Consider the following 18,680-nt stretch of genomic DNA (forward strand, 5'->3'; position numbering starts at 1 on the left):
CGGGCTACTGCTGACACCATACCTAACCCCGACCCGGACACAACCGAACCTGAACTGGTGAACATGCTCCATGGTCCTCTCCAGGCAACAGTCTCCCTTCTGGACCTCCAGCAGGCTTCAGAGGAAGATCCTGTCCTTTCACAGCTCTGCACCTTTATCCGGGGGGGCTGGCCCTCGACTGTCCCAGAGCAGCTGGTGCCTTACCACCGAGTCAGAAACGATCTGTCCTGCTGGAACACTGTTTGTGTCTCCTGTGGACTGTGCACAGTTGTTCCCAAGAGCCTGAGGCCCCGTGTCCTGGCCATGGCCCACGAGGGACACCTGGGCATTGTGAAAGTAAAACGTCGCTGCAGGGACCTGGTGTGGTGGCCAGGTATTGACCATGACATAGAGGTGATGGTGAAAGATTGTGCAGCTTGCCTTGTCAGCGGGAAGACTGGTCCACCACCATCGCCACCACTGCAGCCCCTACAATGGCCGACTGCGCCCTGGGAGCACATCCAGATGGATATTTGTGGGGAGCTCCATGGCGTCCCTCACCACCAGTGGTTCCTTCTGGTCACCTACGACCTCCACTCAAAGTGGCCAGAAGTTCTGGCAACGGGGTCCATCACGACTCGGGTGGTCACTGACTTCCTCGCCTCCCTGTTTTCTCGCTGGGGTATCCCTACCACCATTACGACAGATAATGGCCCACAGTTCATATCAGCGGAATTTTCAGCTTTTCTTGAGGGCCAGGGAATAAAACATATTCGTACGGCTTTCTACCACCCCGAGGCAAATGGGGGGGTTGAAAGATTCAACCAGACTCTGAAAAATGGGATCAGAGCTCACTTGGCTGATGGCCTGTCTTTCTCATCTGCGCTGCTCAGCACCCTATTGCACTATAGGGCGAGTCCACACTCTACCACCGGCAGCTCTCCGGCACTCTTGATGATCGGGCGGGAGCTCCAGCTTCCCCTGGATCGACTGCGGCAACCTGCGGTTCTGCAACCAACTGCAACACCTCAACACAGCAGCCGGGTTAAGAAATGCCAACATCGTATGAAGCAGCAGTTTGACAGGAAACGGAAGGTGAGACCACCCGAGAATCCTTTGTTACCATTCCCGATGTTGTGTACGTGCCACCCCAGCACCCGTTGTGACTGTGGGTTTTACGACCGTATGACATCAGAGCTGTGGGAAAAGGACAACGGGGATTTACGGCACGCAGGTGTGGGTGTGCTAGTGTGTTTTGTGTGAGGCACAATAAAGTTCATCAGCAGCTAACGGGTTGCAATTTGTAAGTTACTTACATAACACCCGAGCCATATTCCGGTGAGCTTGGTTGATGTAGGTGTTTTTTATTAAACTGTAACCTTGTTTTTGATCAACAGCCCTCGAGTTACTCCACAGATAAAGCTAAGATTGTTTCTTGTATTAATTTGTCACGAGAGAGGGTGAGGCAGTGGGCCACCACATTATGGGACAGACAGTCTGAGGTTTTGAGATGTTTTTCTACCTTTTCTTCAGAGTCATGTAAGGTTTTTGATCATCCTGTTAGGGGACAGAAGGCAGGATGGGATGAGCCAGCTTTAATGTCAATGTTTTCGAGGAAACTTTCCAAGGAGCTCAAAGATGAGCTTGCAACTTGAAATGAGCCTTCCTCACTCAAACAGGTAATCTTGTTAGCCATTAAGGTAGGTGGTCGGCAAAGGAAATGGAGGGCCCGGAGAGTAGCCCTTCCCAATGAGTCTCAAACCCTGATACCGGCCAATGTTTTATACCCCCTGTTGATTTTGTGAAGACCATGCAACTAGAGAGAACCCTTCTAACTCCTTCTGAGCGTTGAAGGCACATGAAGAGGAGGTTATTGTTGTATTGTGGTCAAGCAGGACATTAAACCACAAAATGCCCTCTTACATCAAGGAGACCAGGTTCATCAGTGGAGGAAGGTGCCCTGGTTAGCCAAACCTCTTCCTCATCCATCTCAACGATGCAAACCTCTCTTCCTGCCAGGCTCAGTTGGAACTCTGAAACCCGGCCTCTGCGTGATTTTGTTGACTCTGGTGCGGATGACACTTTCATTGACTTGAGCTTTGTGTTCCAGGCCTAGACGGACTGGTCTACTGTTCTAATCCTGAAAACAAAAGAAGGTTAACCCAAAACACAGTACACAAAATAGCAACAAATAAAATTATAAAATATGAATAGTCGTTACATTAATTAAACAAGCCAAGTGACATTAAAACAATTTTCTCAAAACTTCATCACACACACTCACACTGCGGAAGTTTAAAATGAGTGGCATGAGTGGCAGCCTTAGTCCATGATCCGTAACAGAGCCCGGAAAACAGCAGAACAGTAGGAGTTAGAACAGGACGACAGACAGAACAACAGCGCCCTCTGTGGCAGCCCGTCTAAGGCAGCCTTCGCGGGGACCAGCCTGACACACGCCTCACCACCTGCCTTTACGACAGCACACGACCCCCACTATGTTCCATTCGACAGACAAATCGACGCCTTATAAACACTGAAACGACATAACATCGTAAAGAGCTAATTTTACATACCTCATATAAGGGAAGGGCCAGCGCTGAGAGGACCAGGACAAAGACCTGGACAGTACAGCCATCACTGTTGGTATATAGAGAACTAAGCACCATGCTAGGGCTGGGCAATGCTATCAAATGCTGCACTTACCTTATTGAGGTTAAAAGAGGGGAATGTGCTGATTGCCGGTATGAACCGGAGACTTCACCTTGACACCGTCAGCACAAACACCCGACCACGGAAGGCTCAATATAGGAGGAAGTGATCTCTGTGCCGGCTCATATATACATTCTCCTGGTTACCGCAACGCCCACCAATTAATGTGCCAGCTTTGAGTGAGAGCACCTGAAATAAATAAAAAATCCATCCTGTTACACAAAGTTCAAATGTATTTCTCATGCACTGTTTTCCTTCACTGCTTTCATTCGCAGACTCTGGTCAAGGAAATCAGAAATTCCAAGAATCAGAAGATTGCAGTAAAGTTATGGTTTAAGTGATCTTAATGATTATAATAATAATGGCTTTGATTTCTATAGTGCTTTATTCAAGGACACTCAAAGCTACAATGTAGCCACAGCTGCGTTGGGGCATACAGACAGAAGTGTGGCTGCCATCTCGCGCCTATGGCCCTTCTCACCACCAGAAGGTGAGAACTTTGTCTACACAGTCTACTCTTCTTTTTTTCTTTGAAAAAGAGTTCGGTTCACCACAGGTTTTTCCTCTTGAGTTTAGCTCTTTGGACTTTGTTGAGTTGCTTGTAGGTCTTCTTTCTGCTGACTCATTAGTGCTTGAGTTCTTGTTAATACACCTGAAATCACCTTCTTCTGAAGCTTGTTTACACTCTCCTTGGCATGAGCTGCAACCTCTCCAGCTGATCTTATAGGCCACTCCACCACTGGCCACTTCAGGAACTCTGGTCCATTCCACTTGTCCGTGATTTTGTTGATGAGTTCTATGCTGTAATTGTGCAGTCTAGCTCTGCACAATTGCATTTCCATCTTTAAGAAACAAGCCAGGACTGCACCTTTGTTGTTTGGGAGAGAGGCTCGATCTACCATCCACGGATACTTTGCATCCCAGTGTGGAAATGTTGTATGTGTATCCCCCTTCTTGTAATTGAGGCTTCCTATAATGATCTCAAGCTCCCTCTCCTCTGCCAGGGTCATTTATTTTCCTCCTGGTGAACAGTTGCTACATTGGCATCCCTCACATCTTGGCTCACATGCATCTTTGATGCTGTCCCAGTGCCATCACTCAAGGAACTTACGGTTACTGGCAGCTGTGAATTTGGTCCATATTCTCCTGTTGTAGCTGGTATATGTCAGTTGTTTGATTTATGTTTTTTTTTTTTTTATATTTAACAGCTGCTGTCCTCTTAAAGCTAACAAAGTCTGTTTTGGACTCAAAGGCTGCAACCTGCACTTTTTCAATTATGTTGGGATGTGATCCACCCATCGCCATCCTAGATGGACCCCCACACAAGACAAGACCTCCAATGACTTTTACCCGCTGAGTAGGAAGTCTTCCTTATTGGTGGCTAATAAGAAGTTCAACCTCTTCTAGCCTTTCCAAGGCTCTAAGTTCAACTTTTTCATCTGCTCAGGCTCCATTGCATAAAGCATTTTGACAACTTGATCCAAGTCATTGCAAACCTTTTCACAAGCTCTCTCTGTTGCTTTAGGAGTCTTTACTCTGACTTTGAGGAAATACTTTTGTGTGTCCACCATCATGGTCATTCCACCAACTCCATGCACAACAAAAGTTAATTTCTCATTTCTTAACCTCAGTCTTTTAGCAGCCTTATGGGTAATGTAATCTATGCCCTGCATTTGCAGTGACTTGCATCAACATTATAATAACAGGACGTTCGAAGAACCCATTTCTTGTAGAAGCTCAATCTTGAAGTCAAGCAACTTACTTTCGATTGATTTATTTACCAGTGAGTTCTTTATGGTTCCAGAGTTTTCTAGCTCCGTAGGATCTGCAACAATCTCCTCCACTGACTGAATGAGGTCAATGACTTTTCTTGGCTGGTTCCTCTTTACATGTGGCATTTCCTCCAGCTCTTAAAATATTTCCACAGAGATGGTTGATTTGTTGCCATCTGTTCTCCAGGACTCTGAATGTGTCATTGGCGCCACCAGGATCAATTATCTTGGTACGCACACAGATCCTCTGCAGTCGTATCAGTCTATAAAACACCAGAAAAAAATCTCCATTAACTCAAGATAAAGTCTATACACTTGTCACTATGTCTCTTTTGAGAAAACAGTTGCTTAAAGCGTTCACAAATTATACCGGCCAGGGAGGTTAAGTTATGATTTCTTTTTTAAAACGGAGTGGAGATGATCTATTTTTTTCCCTACACCTTCAAAAAAATTGTACGCACTGTGCGTACAAGATTGCTGGCGGCATCAATGATTGGCAGTGGTGTATGTGGAAAGTCTGAGGTTTTATCGAGATTTTGTCATCCACACTTAAAAACCAAACTCTTCCCAAGTTAAAAGAAGAAAAAAAGACTTACACAACTGCAAGTCAGATTTGGCAGGTTGACAGGTTAAGGCGCGTGCCCCTCCAGCCGCTTGCAGCCTTTTGCGGGCACTTCAACCGCCTGTCCTATAGCTTACGGAGAGGGAGGGTGAACGAAGGACCAATGACGGCATTAAAATATAATCCCTTTGCTCCAATCTGATACAGTCAGATGACGTGTGACGACCTTGAGAAGATCAAAGTTCACAAACAAAGTTCCAGGTGGGGGTGGGGAAGAGGAGGAGGAGGAAGAGGGGTGACGGACAGTCTTTCTGCGTAACATCCTGTTAGATAGATGAGACGGCCTTGACGACTGGTTTTGGGAGCCAATGATAATAAGTGATTTGTTTTTGATAGCTCAATTTTGATAGCCTTGAGTCCCGATCTCCAGCAGTAATCCAATAAGGTGGCCTTAACTTGCAGCCGAGCATTCAACTTCTCCAAGTTGGATTCAATTATGCGTAAGTGTTCCAAAATAGCATGAGTCTGAGAGCTGTTCTCCATCCATCAGAAATTACTGGCAGCCTTACAAAAACAGCTGCCAACGTAGTTCAGACTTTGCGATAAGTCAGAAAGCTGCCAGCTCTAATCAGAAGCATGTCTGCTACCATAAATCCAATCATGTAGATGTCTTCCACGTCCTCGCTTGGACAGGCGGGCTCACCACTGCCCGTTCTTTTTGTCAAAAAAATTTAGTGAATTGCAATGAGAGACCAACTGATCAAATCCACAATTCCGGTTTTGGATAGAGATTCAAATTCACAAGACAAAACAAAGCAGCAGCAAGGACATATAAGGGTTGGAAAGAAGGGGCAGAGAAAATGCGACCACCTTCGTCGAGGAAGGTATATGAGAAAATATATGATTTTTGACTTTGTGAAAACTGGACATAAAGGGACAGTTTTGCGGTACTACTGTGTTTACAAGGTAATGCAAGACATGTTAAATTTAAAGGGGACATATACTAAATCCACTTTTTTAGCCCTTAAATGCATTTTGTTGTATATTTAGAGCAGGGGTGTCCAATTCCGGTCCTCGAGGGCCACTATCCAGCATGTTTTAGATGTTTCCCTCTTCCAACACACCTGATTCAAATGATTAGGATCGTTATCAGGCTTCTGCAGAGCTGGATGAGGAGTTGATCATTTGAATCAGGTGTGTTGGAAGAGGGAAACATCTAAAACATGCTGGATAGTGGCCCTCGAGGACCGGAATTGGACACCCCTGATTTAGAGTGTTTAGAAGTACAGAAAAGTTCAAATTAGTCTCTTCAGGTGCTCCATTGATATCTTTATATTCTGTTTTGGTCAAATTTTGCAATCTGTTTTGATTTTTCTATTCTCTATTAGGTTTTTGAACAATAACGTCACAGTATTTGCAGCAGAACTGCCAAATTAAGACATCGACTCCAGGCCCAACACTTCGAGCAATCCGCCATTTTTATTTCTCACTGCGATTTTGTAGTCCAAGCTCAAGGATGCCGAAGTTACGAGAGGATAAGTCAAAATGTTCTTTTGATGGATGTAGTAACCCACATGCTTCATTACACCGTCTCCCAGCATCAGAACCTTTTCAAAGTGCCTGGTTGAGTTTTATTTTTCATGGAAATGTACCCACATCTGTGGGTAAGGTTATTTTTGTGTGCACGAAGCACTTCAAGGATGACTGCTTCAGCAACCTCCGCCAGTATAAAGAAGGATTTGCCGAAAGACTTCGTCTGATTGAGGGTTCAATTTCTTCTATCTTTGGAGACGACGAACAGAGCACTTCGGTAAGCTGTAAATAACACTAAAAGGTGTGATGATAAGACGTCCCCGTCATTGTTTAGTTAGCATTAGCAGTTGCACCGTCTTCATATGTTAGCGCTGTGTGCTCGTTTTAGGTTCATCATCTTCATTTTCATCTCGCTCCGCCGGGTCTGGCTCTGGCTCGAACATGTAAGGCTGGATGGACAAGTCTTCCGTTGTTGACATTTTGTGAATAACGTGTGAATAAAAAGTTTCTGCGCTGCTAGATAATTGTATCTCTTCTATCAAACTACAAAAATGGCCGAACAGGGTGGCGTTGAACCGAGTGTCACCTCTGCAACCTGGAGAGGGGGCGGGGTATGAAGTGTCTCATTTGCATTTAAAGAGACCGCACCAAAACGAGTTGCTCTCAGAAGCACATCAGAAAAGGGGTAGAAAAGGGGCCTGTGGAGCTATAATAATGAGAAATTCATGATTGCAGTTGCGCTTTATATAGACCACAACTGTATGATTTATATGTAAAAAGGAAGGATTTAAAGGCATGATTTGTGTCCTTTAAGGCAACTTCAGCTCTGACAGTTTGTTCCATTTCTTTGTAGAATAACAACTAAAAGCAGCATCACCATGTTTATAGTGAACTCTCGCTATCTGACCTGTGTCCATAGATCTGAGAGACCTGCTGGGTTCATACCTGACTCAAATCTTACTGATGTATTCTGGACCAAACCAGCGTTTTGCTGTTTGCTGAGCGTTTGCTCCTGTCGGCCACCGTATAAAGACACTCATAAAAAGCTTTGTGAAAGATCAGTTACTGATCAGGCAGGTGAGAACTCCCACACCATGGGTGTGTGTGTGTGTGTGTGACCTACCTGCCAACACAGAACTGATAATTCCCACAATGTGAAGGACGGAGTTGTAGTTCATGCAAACTAAGGGAGGAGAAAACATAGAAAAGCTTGCATGGTATTCCTTTTTTCAAATCATTTCTCATTGTACTTTGTGATATGTTATTTCAGAATCTGTCCTGGTCAGTTCTTGTCAGACTGCCCTAAGCAGGCCAGATACCATGGTACTGACTACATTCATCAAGGTCTCTTCGAGAAGGCTCTGTCATTGTTATGACTACCACTATCAGCCACATACAAAACCCTGAGAGCACAGAACAATGTCAGATCAATTGAGACACACACTGAAAGCCTCTGAATCCCAGACCGGTCTGTTTCCCAAGAATCTGAATAAACACAATAAAAATGAAAACAAAAAGCAACCCTAAAACTTGACTCTGTCTCATTCATCCAAAACTGCCACAACACTCTGTATTGCAATCTGCGTGTGCTCTCTCCCTCTTAAAAATTTCTTTGAGGATAAGGTTTACTATCAATGAGGTTCTGGAACTGCTCTCTCACAGTGAAAGTGACGTAGAGACATTCTAATCTGATGAGAATGAGTGTTGACCCTCCAGCAGACACAATCTCTTCCAAAAATGGAAAGACAATATCATTCAATATGGTTCAATATGTGAGAGTCATGAATGTGCACCCCAAATTATAAAATATTTGGATGCAAGATGTTCAAGTTCCATTAACTCTATAACTGGAAGTTTGACCTGATGGTGGTGCTGCAGGAAAAGTAACATCACCACAACCAATAGGGTTCATACCCTTGTGGTCATTAATATTGTCACTACATTTGAGAAAATTTGGATGAAAACTATTCAAGATAAATTAATTCTAATTTAGAGGTTTGGCCTGATGGTGGTGGTAGAGAACAAGTCAAGGTTTCATTATCAAGGGGTTATTTATGTATTCAACAAATAAACAAATTGTCTAACACAAAAACTTGGTCAAAATGATTTTTCTGAAAATAATTTTCTGGAGACAAACATCTCACACTGTGAGAGACTAGCAGCTGAACTTTGCTGAGCATCAAAGTATCTCCTCAGGATGAATAAAGGAAGCAAATCACACTGAAAAAACCCCCCAAAGAACTCTGTAATCAATGTGTGCCATTTTCAAGCATTTATTTAGTTTAAACCTTACAAATATTTGTACAAACAGTCCTACAGGCAGAAGCAGTAATATTGATCAATAATCAATGTGATCAACAACTGCATTAAAATGGCAACTATACAAAAATACAAACAATTAATAAATCAGATATCAGAATTACTGTTCAGATCTCAATAATAATAAGTTCAGACATCCCATTTTAATTGAACAGTGACATGTAGAATGACAGAAGTGTGGGATATCCTCCTGTTACTGAACACAAAATAACGCCTTCAGTTCTTCATCATACTAACAGAGCAGCCACGGAATTATTAGCAGGTAATAAACTATCACGTTAAAAACACCTGATATAAAATACAATCGTAACTTTTTTTGTGCGCACACACGCACAGCTTGCGCGCACACACAAAATCTGACACTGCATGGTGAATGAACGATCAGATGTGTTTCAATGAGCGCGAGATGATGCACGAATGTTTGCTGAGGAGGTGAATGGATGCTGTCCTCTGGTACATGAATAAATGATGGTATAAAATGCATAATTGACTCGTCATGTTGCTGTGTGGGTCACATATGTAGAGAGCAGCTCTCTGAGCTGTGTGTGTTAAATCATTAAACCTCTACGTAGCCTTTGTAGCATCACATGAAGCTGCTTGTCATGTTTACAGTTGTATACATAATGAGTGTTTATAAGATGGCGCCGCGGATGGTTGCCTCGGTACTGCGCTCTCTCGTAGTTGTTGCGTTTTTCTTCTTTTTTGTAGTTTCTTGCTCCCCTTCTCTGGTCTCTTTCACCAGAGAAGAACTAATAAACGTTGGACAGTCCTCTGCTGATCTTTTTTCACCGGTTCTCATTGAACCAGAAAGTTATGCGGAGATTCTCACCGGAGGAGCAGCAGCTCTCTATGGAATTTGCAGGAGACACCGCAGACGCAGACGGGGTAAACGAGCAGGCGCGCTCGTCAAACTGAGGCAGCGGGGATTACGCACTGCACTTCCATCCATTCACCTGGCGAATGTCCGCTCTCTGGCAAATAAAATGGATGAACTGCTGCTCCTAAACACTAGAAACTCAGAATTTTGCAGATCCGCCGCCCTGTGTTTTACTGAAACCTGGCTCAGTGAACTCATCCCGGACAGTTCTTTACATCTACCGGACTTTCAGCTCCTCAGAGCGGACCGTGTAAAAGAGCTCTCTGGGAAGACGAGGGCTGGCGGAATATGCTTCTACATTAACCAAGGTTGGTGCTCAGATGTCACAGTGTTGAAGCAGACGTGTAGCCCTAATCTGGAGACTTTTTTCATAAACTGTAAACCGTTTTATTCTCCGCGGGAGTTCTCCTCGTTTGTTATGGTCAGTGTTTACATCCCACCTCAGGCTTGTGTAACAGAGGCGTTACAGCACCTGGCTGACCAGATAGCAGACGTGGAGAAAAAACATCCAGACTCTTTGCTTATCATTTTAACAGAGCAAATCTAACCCACGAACTCCCTAAATACAGACAACATATAAAGTGCCCCACCAGGGGTGCTAACACACTGGACCACTGCTACACTGCAATAAGGGATTCATATCACTCTGCTCCTCGTGCAGTTTTGGGGCTCTCTGATAACTGTCTGATTCACCTCATCCCGACCTACAGGCATAAGTTTAAATCTGCTAAACCTGTAGTAAGGACTGTAAAGAGGTGGACAGAGGAGTCAAAGCAGGAGTTACAGGACTGCTTTGACTGCACTGATTGGAGTGTTTTTGAAGCTGCATCAGACAACCTGGATGAACTGACTGATACTGTGACATCTTACATCAGCTTCTGTGAGGACATGTGTGTGCAGACCAAGACTTTCTGCACATACAACAACAACAAACCCTGGTTCACACCTCAACTCAGGATGCTGCGTCAGGCTAAGGAGGAAGCCTACTCGAGTGGGGACTGGTTCCTGTTTAAGCAGACTAAGTACACACTAACCAAGGAGATCAGAGTAGCCAAGAGGTGCTACACTGAGAAGCTAAAACAAAGCTTCTCAAACAAAGTCCCTTCAGAAGTGTGGAAAGGCCTGCGTGAGGTTACCAACTACAGGAAACCCTCCCCCCACCCTGCAGGTAACAAAAGACTGGCTGAAGACCTGAATAGCTTTTACTGCAGGTTTTCTCACCCACCCCCGAGCTCATTAACATCAGCCCATCACCTGGACTCTGCCCTTCCTGCTCCCCCCACTTCCCCCCCTACCTCACCCTCTGACCCCCCACCTACCCTGAAGATCAATGAAAGAGATATGTGCCAGCTATTCAAGAGACAAAAGATCAAAAAGGCTCCAGGACCAGACGGAGTATCTCCCTCCTGCCTGAAAGCCTGTGCTGAGCAGCTGGCCCCCATCTTCACACGGATCTTCAATACATCACTGGAGCTGTGTGAAGTACCATCCTGCTTCAAAAGCTCCAACATCATCCCAGTCCCAAAGAAACCTGCCATCACAGGACTTAATGACTATCGACCCATTGCCCTGACGTCCGTAGTCATGAAGTCCTTTGAGAGGCTGGTATTGAGCCACCTGAAGGACATCATAAGGCCCCTGCTGGACCCCCTGCAGTTTGCCTATCGGGCAAACAGGTCTGTCGAGGATGCAGTCAACATGGGACAGAAATACATCCTGCATCACCTCAACTCCCCAGGGACCTACGCTAGGATCCTGTTTGTGGATTTCAGCTCTGCGTTCAACACCATCATCCCGGACATCCTTCACCAGAAACTCACCCAGCACACAGTGCCGGCCTCCACCTGTCAGTGGATCACCAACTTCCTGACTGACAGGAAGCAGCAAGTAAGGCTGGGAGGCATCACATCCAGCACCCGGTCACTCAGCACTGGCGCCCCTCAGGGGTGTGTTCTCTCCCCACTTCTATTCTCCCTCTACACCCATGACTGCACCTCAGGGGACCCCTCTGTGAAACTCCTGAAGTTTGCAGACGACACCACCGTCATCGGTCTCATCAGGGATGGGGACGAGTCTGCCTTCAGACGGGAGGTGGAACAGCTGGCTCTCTGGTGCTGTCAGAACCATCTGGAACTGAACCCGCTCAAGACTGTGGAGATAACAATGGACTTCAGGAGAAATCCCCCCCCACTCACCCCCTTACCATTCTGAATAGCAAAGTGGCTACCGTGGACTCCTTCAGGTTCCTGGGATCCACAATCTCACAGGACCTGAAGTGGACCTCCCACATAGACACAACCAGGAAAAAGGCACAGCAGAGGATGTACTTCCTGCGACAGCTGAGGAAGTTCAACCTGCCCCAGGAGCTGCTGATCATGTTCTACACCTCCATCATTCAGTCTGTTCTGTGCACCTCCATCACTGTCTGGTTTGGATCTACAACCAAACTAGACAGACACAGACTACAAAGGATAATCAGGACTGCAGAAAAGATCATTGGTGTTGATCTGCCCTCCATCCAAGACTTATACCTGTCCAGGGTCAGGAAACGGGCAGGTAGCATCACTGCAGACCCCTCACACCCTGCACACAATCTGTTTAAACTCCTCCCCTCCGGCAGACGCTACAGATCACTGTACGCCAAAACTACCCGCCATAAAAACAGTTTCTTCCCCCAGGCTGTCACTGTGATCAACGATACACAGTCATAGAGTGTCAGACCTGTTTCTGTTACTGTGAAATAACCTGGAACTAAACATAACAACCATGGATCAACCTGTCACTGCGAAATGTTCATGGACATAATTTTTTCATTTAAATGTTCACCTGCACTCCTCATCAATGCACTACTGCACTATTATCTTATTATTATTATTGTATTTTTATTTTATTTCATTATTATTATTATTATTATTATTATTATTATTATTATTATTATTATTATTATTATTATTATTATTATCTTGTTATTTTTATTTAGTTTGCACATATTAGTCTAACTACTCTTATTTGTATGTTTATGCTTCTTTTTTAATTTATTTTTCTTTATTTTCTTTATTTTTCTTTATTCTAGTTGATTATTATTATTTAATGTTACACTACCTGAGAGAGCACAGGTCACCAAAAGAAATTCCTCGTGTGTATTCATACACCCTTGGCCAATAAAGTTGATTCTGATTCTGATTCTGAGTGGTTATTAAATAAAGTTGAGTAATTGAAGAAACTTGCCTACATGTGTGCGGTGTGCACGGCTGTGAATAGTGACAAACAGCAATGGGTTCAGGCTTAAAGACAAATCAGCTTTATTTGAGTTTGGGTCTTATTCTGACTTCTACGAGCTGGGTCAGGCCTAACTTTGTTAGTCTGATTAAGGCCTTGTCCACACATAGCTGGGTATTTTTATAAATGTAAATCCATCATCATCCGTTATCATTTAAAAAAAAAAATCCATCCACAAACAACCGTATGAATGGGCTATTTAGCACGGTTATAAGCATGCCAGTCCTGTACTTTTGATTTCACTAATACTACTAGTTAGACTTTTTAATTCACTATATTTGAGTTCGAGCCATTTTTGTTCTGTGAGTACCGCAAGATGGCCGCATCTACAAACACATCTACAGACGGTGGAGACGCTGTTCCTCACTTGCCATCAGAGAAAGACATTTTGCTACTAAACTCTAACAAAGAAATTACCAAACTACGGGAAGAGATTTGTCGCCTTTCTAACGAGCTAAAAAAGAAAGATGAATTACTCACCAAGTATACGTGCACGGTATACTATTAAAAAAGATGGTGAACACCCAAATTTACATGGAGCACAAATGCTAAAATTAAATCTACAGTCGGTGATTCACAACTCCACACACGCATGACTAGCTGAGAATAAACCAGCTGTTACAACAAACACTTCCATAAATAAGACATTTACTCAAAATATAGAGCAATTATACCCCATAAACACTGTGTTGAGCAGTACAGATCAACATGCAATACAAGCTAAAGCCCTCAATAGAGGAGTTAACCATAAAAATATCAAAATTATGAACAGAACACAAAACAATGAAAAAAACTATTAAATGTGGACTAATGAATATCAGATCATTTCCGTCAAAATCTCTTTTAGTGAGAGATCTTATAACTGATCATCAATTAGGTTTATTATGCCTCACTGAGACTTGGCTCAAAAATGAAGATTTTATTGCTCTTAATGAAGTCAGCTCTCCCAATTATGGTTATCACCATAATCCCCGTGAGAGTGGTTGGGGAAGAGGAGTGGCAGCACTTTTTCACTCTAGCTTATCAGTTACCCCAAAAAACAAACTTAACCAAAAATAATTTGAAAGCTTCTCCCTTGAAATTTGTAATCCCAAAAACAAGATAGAAAAACCAACTTTACTGGTTATAGTTTAACATCCACCTGGTCCATATTCAGAGTTTCTCTCTGAATTATCTGACTTTCTCAATACTCTGGTGGTGAGCACTGATAAAGCTATCATGGTAGGTGACTTTACCATTCATGTTGATGATGAAAACAACAGCTTAAATAAATTGTTTACCTCACTATTAGATTCAATCGGCTTTACACAAAATGTAAACAAACCAACTCATCTTAATCATGCCCTGGATTTTGTTCTAACATATAGTCTAGATATTGATCACTTGACAATATATCCTCAAAATCCTATTCTTTCAGATCACTTCCTGTTATTCTTTAAATTTAGAATATCAGCCTGCTTAAATTCTGAGAGACGAGTACACTATAATACATCGCTGTCTGAGAAAGCTGTAGCTAGATTTAAAGATTTAGCTCCATCATTGCTTACATCCGATCCATATGATACCTCAACAGAGAGTAGCTATCAATGTCCTACGACAGAGAAAATAGATGATCTTATCAAAAGTGCAATGTTGTCACTGCACACAGCTCTGGATGCTATTTTCCCGCTTAAAAAGAAGACGATTATTCATAAAAAGGTCGCCCCCTGGTATAAATCTGAATTGCATCTTCTAAAACAGGCATTGCGAAAATTTGAAAAGAAGTGACTCTCCTCAAACATGGTAGAAGTTCATATTGCCTGGAGAGAAAGTTTTTTAGCTTATAAAAAACCTCTTTGCAAAACTTTAACAGAGGAAAACAAGAATAATCCTCGGTTTCTATTCAACACTGTCGATAGGCTCACCAAAAGCCCCAGCTCTGTTGAACCCTTTATTCCTGTCAACCTGAGCAGTGACAACTTTATTCTAACAATTAAAAACAAGACTAATGTCCCCCCTGCAGTAGTGCGCATTAACAGCTCCTGAAATATCCCCAACATGCAGCTTTTATCTACATAGTTTCACTCCAATTGGTCTATCTGAACTGACCTCAATAGTTGGTGTTTCTAAACCAACAACCTTTTTTTTAAAAAAAAAAATCCAATCCCAACTCCACTATTTAAAGATGTTCTCCCACTAATTAGCACTAATATGGTGAACTGGATTAACACATCTCTTGTAACAGGTCATGTGCCACAGGCCTTTAAAACCACTGTAATCAAACTTCTCCTTAAAAAACCTACCCTCGATCTAAGTGACTTGTCCAATTATAGGCCAATATCCAATCTCCCTTTTGTTTCCAAAATTCTTGAAAATGTATTTGCAGGTCAACTGAGATCACCTACATAGGACCAATTTATATGAGAGCTTTCAGTCTGGCTTTAGAGCCCATCAAAGCACAGATACTGCCTTAGTAAAAGTAACCAATGATCTCCTCTTAGCCTCAGACAGAAGGTTGATCTCAGTTCTGGTGCTCTTAGATCTCAGTCCAGCCTTCCATACAGTTAAATCCTACCTATCAGACAGAACCCACTTTGTTCATGTTAATAATCTCTCCTCAGTGCACACCAGAGTTAATCATGGAGATCCACAAGGTTCAGTTTTGGGACCAACAATCTTTACATTATATATGCTTCCACTAGGTAACATTATCAGAGAACATAATATAAATTCCCATTGTTCTTTGAATGATACTCAGCTTTATCTCTCAATGAAATCTGATGAAACTCATCAGTTATTAAAACTCCAGGCTTGTCTTAAAGACATCACATCCTGGATACACCAAATTTATTTTATTTGATCCAAAACACCTTAGAGATAAATTATCAGAGCAAATAGCACTTCTGGACGGCATTACTCTGTCACCCAGCACCACAGTAAAAGATAGGCGTTATTTTTTATCCTGACTTATCTTTTAACTCTCATATTAAACAAATCACAAGCACAGTCTTCTTCCACCTCCGTATTATCTCCAAGATCAAGAATATCTTGGCCCAGAGTGATGCTGAAAAACAAATTCATGCATTTCTTACATCTAGATTGGATTATTGTAACTCCAGCTAATTCAGAATGCTGCAGCCAGAATACTAAGAGGTACTAACAGGAGAGAGCATATTTCTCCAGTATCAACTTCCCTTCATTGGCTTCCTGTAAAATTTCAAATAGAGTTTAAAATCATCCTGTTTGCCTCCAAAACTCTACATGATCAAGCTCCTGTATATCTGAGAGACTTGTTAGTGCCCTATCATCCAGGCAGAACACACCGCTCTCAGTCTGCTTGACTTCTTGAAGTTCCTAAAGTAGAAGTAGAACAGGAGAGAGCTTTCAGCTACCAGGCTCCCTGCCTTTGGAAGCAGCTCCCAGTCTTAGTACGGGAGGCTGCTCTCTCCACCTGAAAACCTACTTATTACACCGTGTAATTACTATAATATCCTTCTGTAGTGATCCCTGAGATCATTACGTGCATCCAGTACAAGACAAAACCTCATCTGTAGTGGTAGCATTTCAGAGCATGGCGGAGGCTGCAAGACGTTTAATATTAATATTAACCAAACCACTAGGAACAAGTGTATCATAGTGTATCAGGTTTTTTCCTGCAGGCTGTGCCTATTCCTCGCCCTCTGCTCTCTTTTCTGTTTCAGGTGATTTTATGTTGGAGCTGGTGGTTCCTGATCGAGGGTTCGCAGCTCAACTAGTCAGGGACACTCAGATGAACTATTTTTTTATCCTATTCTGTTTGCTCTTCTGCTCACTAACCCCAACCAGTCGAATTGGATGGCTGCCACCTCCAAACTTGGTTCCGCTGGAGATTTTTAAGAATAAAAATAAATACAAATACTAACATTGGATAATATTGCAAATGATATAATTAGAGAAATAACAACACAAGCAGAAAGAAAGAAAAATAAGTAATTTGCAAATGACAATTGAGGAATTGAGTTGCGGGATGTCAGTGTGGTTACAGTTATTGTTAAACAGTGGTGTTGAACAGTCTGATGGCATATATCCCTGTTTTAACCCTCTGGGGCCTAAGGTGTTTTTTTCACTGCTTTTGATTTCACCTTAATATTTTATTGAAGGAAATCCATAAACCTTGCTAGTTTGGTGTCATTTTTTTCAGGACAACTTCCCAAATGTGACTGTGAAGTATTTTGTTTAATATGGCATACTGTTATAACACAGTCTATCTAAAAGCATTATAAAAACTCAAATTTGAGTGGGAATTTTTTTTATTTTTTTACTATGAAAGACACAAACATGTCTAACGAATTGTTTTTGTTGCTTGTATAGCAAAGCTAAACTGTATATTTAAAAAACTGATGTACAGATTAAGCAAAAAACACAGTTATATAAAGCTATTTACAGTTAAGTGAAAGCAATGTCTCAGGCACAACACAGAGGGGAACATCACAGGCCTGGCATTTCCCCATGGAGTGTCTTTCCTTTTGTTTTCCTTCTGCAGGCAACTAACACATTTGGTGGCTTTTTGGCTGCTATCAGTGGCGAGAACAATGGGGACAGGAATGTGTTCAGCTCTCCTGGTTTGTGGGACACCTGTTGCATCTGTGTCGCAAAGCTGACACACCAGTTCCACAATAAAGTCTTTGTGGGACATCGGCTGCACTTCCTTTGCATTGCTTAGCTCACGATGAAGGATGTAAGCATTTGTCAATGCAATATCAAGGAAGTACAGTAACACAGTCTTGTACTAGCGGGCAGTTTTTCGATGAGCTGAATAATATTGAATCGGCTGGTCAGATAGGTCAACCCCACCCATGTGTTTGTTGTACGCCATTATTGGTGTGGGGCAGGGAATGTCTCTCACAGCCCAATGTCCATCTCTGTCCTTCAATTTTCTGTGTACAGTCTCTTCTGACACTGCAGGATGGATTGTGGAGCACACAGACACTTCCTTTGTGTCCATCCACTTTACAAAAAACAGCTGCCCCTCACGAATCCACCTCAGAGTTCCTAACTCACTTCTTTTTGGGGAGAGCATTTGACCTGCCTCTGGGGCACCCTTTTCAGTTCTCCCTGTACGTCCCGCACACTCCAAACTTCAGTTTGGTCAGTTCCATCAACAATTTAGGACTTGTGTAGAAATTGTCCATGTAGATGTGGAACCCAGTGCCAAGATAGGATGGCTGCTCAAGGTTCATTACTGCATCGTAAGACAGCCCATGTTCACTACAGGTTGCCTTCTTCCCCCCATTTTTTCCTTTTGTTGCCACCATCCTTTCATCCACTGCCAGCTCCCACTTTGGGTGGTAATAAGCCTGGCAGGCAGTGCGGATGTCCTCATAAAGAGGCTTTATTCTAAAAAGTTTGTCATGAACTGGTGTTCCTTTTTTCCGTCATTTTCCAGATCTTCCACAGGATCACTTAGGTGGACGTTCCAAAATATGGACAATACTTTGTCTCAGGGCATAATTTTTGATGGTAGGTTCACAGACAGAATATAACTATGTTTCCAGAAGTCTTTTATACTTGGAAGAGACACCAGAGACATGTAAAGCAGGATTCCAAAGAATTTGTACAAATCATTTGATTGGATGTCAGCCCATTTGTATTTATTTCCAACGTCTTTGTTTTTTGCAGCACTTTTATTGGT

Source organism: Gouania willdenowi, chromosome 3 (genome assembly GCF_900634775.1).
Source record: "Gouania willdenowi chromosome 3, fGouWil2.1, whole genome shotgun sequence".
NCBI lineage: Eukaryota > Metazoa > Chordata > Actinopteri > Blenniiformes > Gobiesocidae > Gouania > Gouania willdenowi.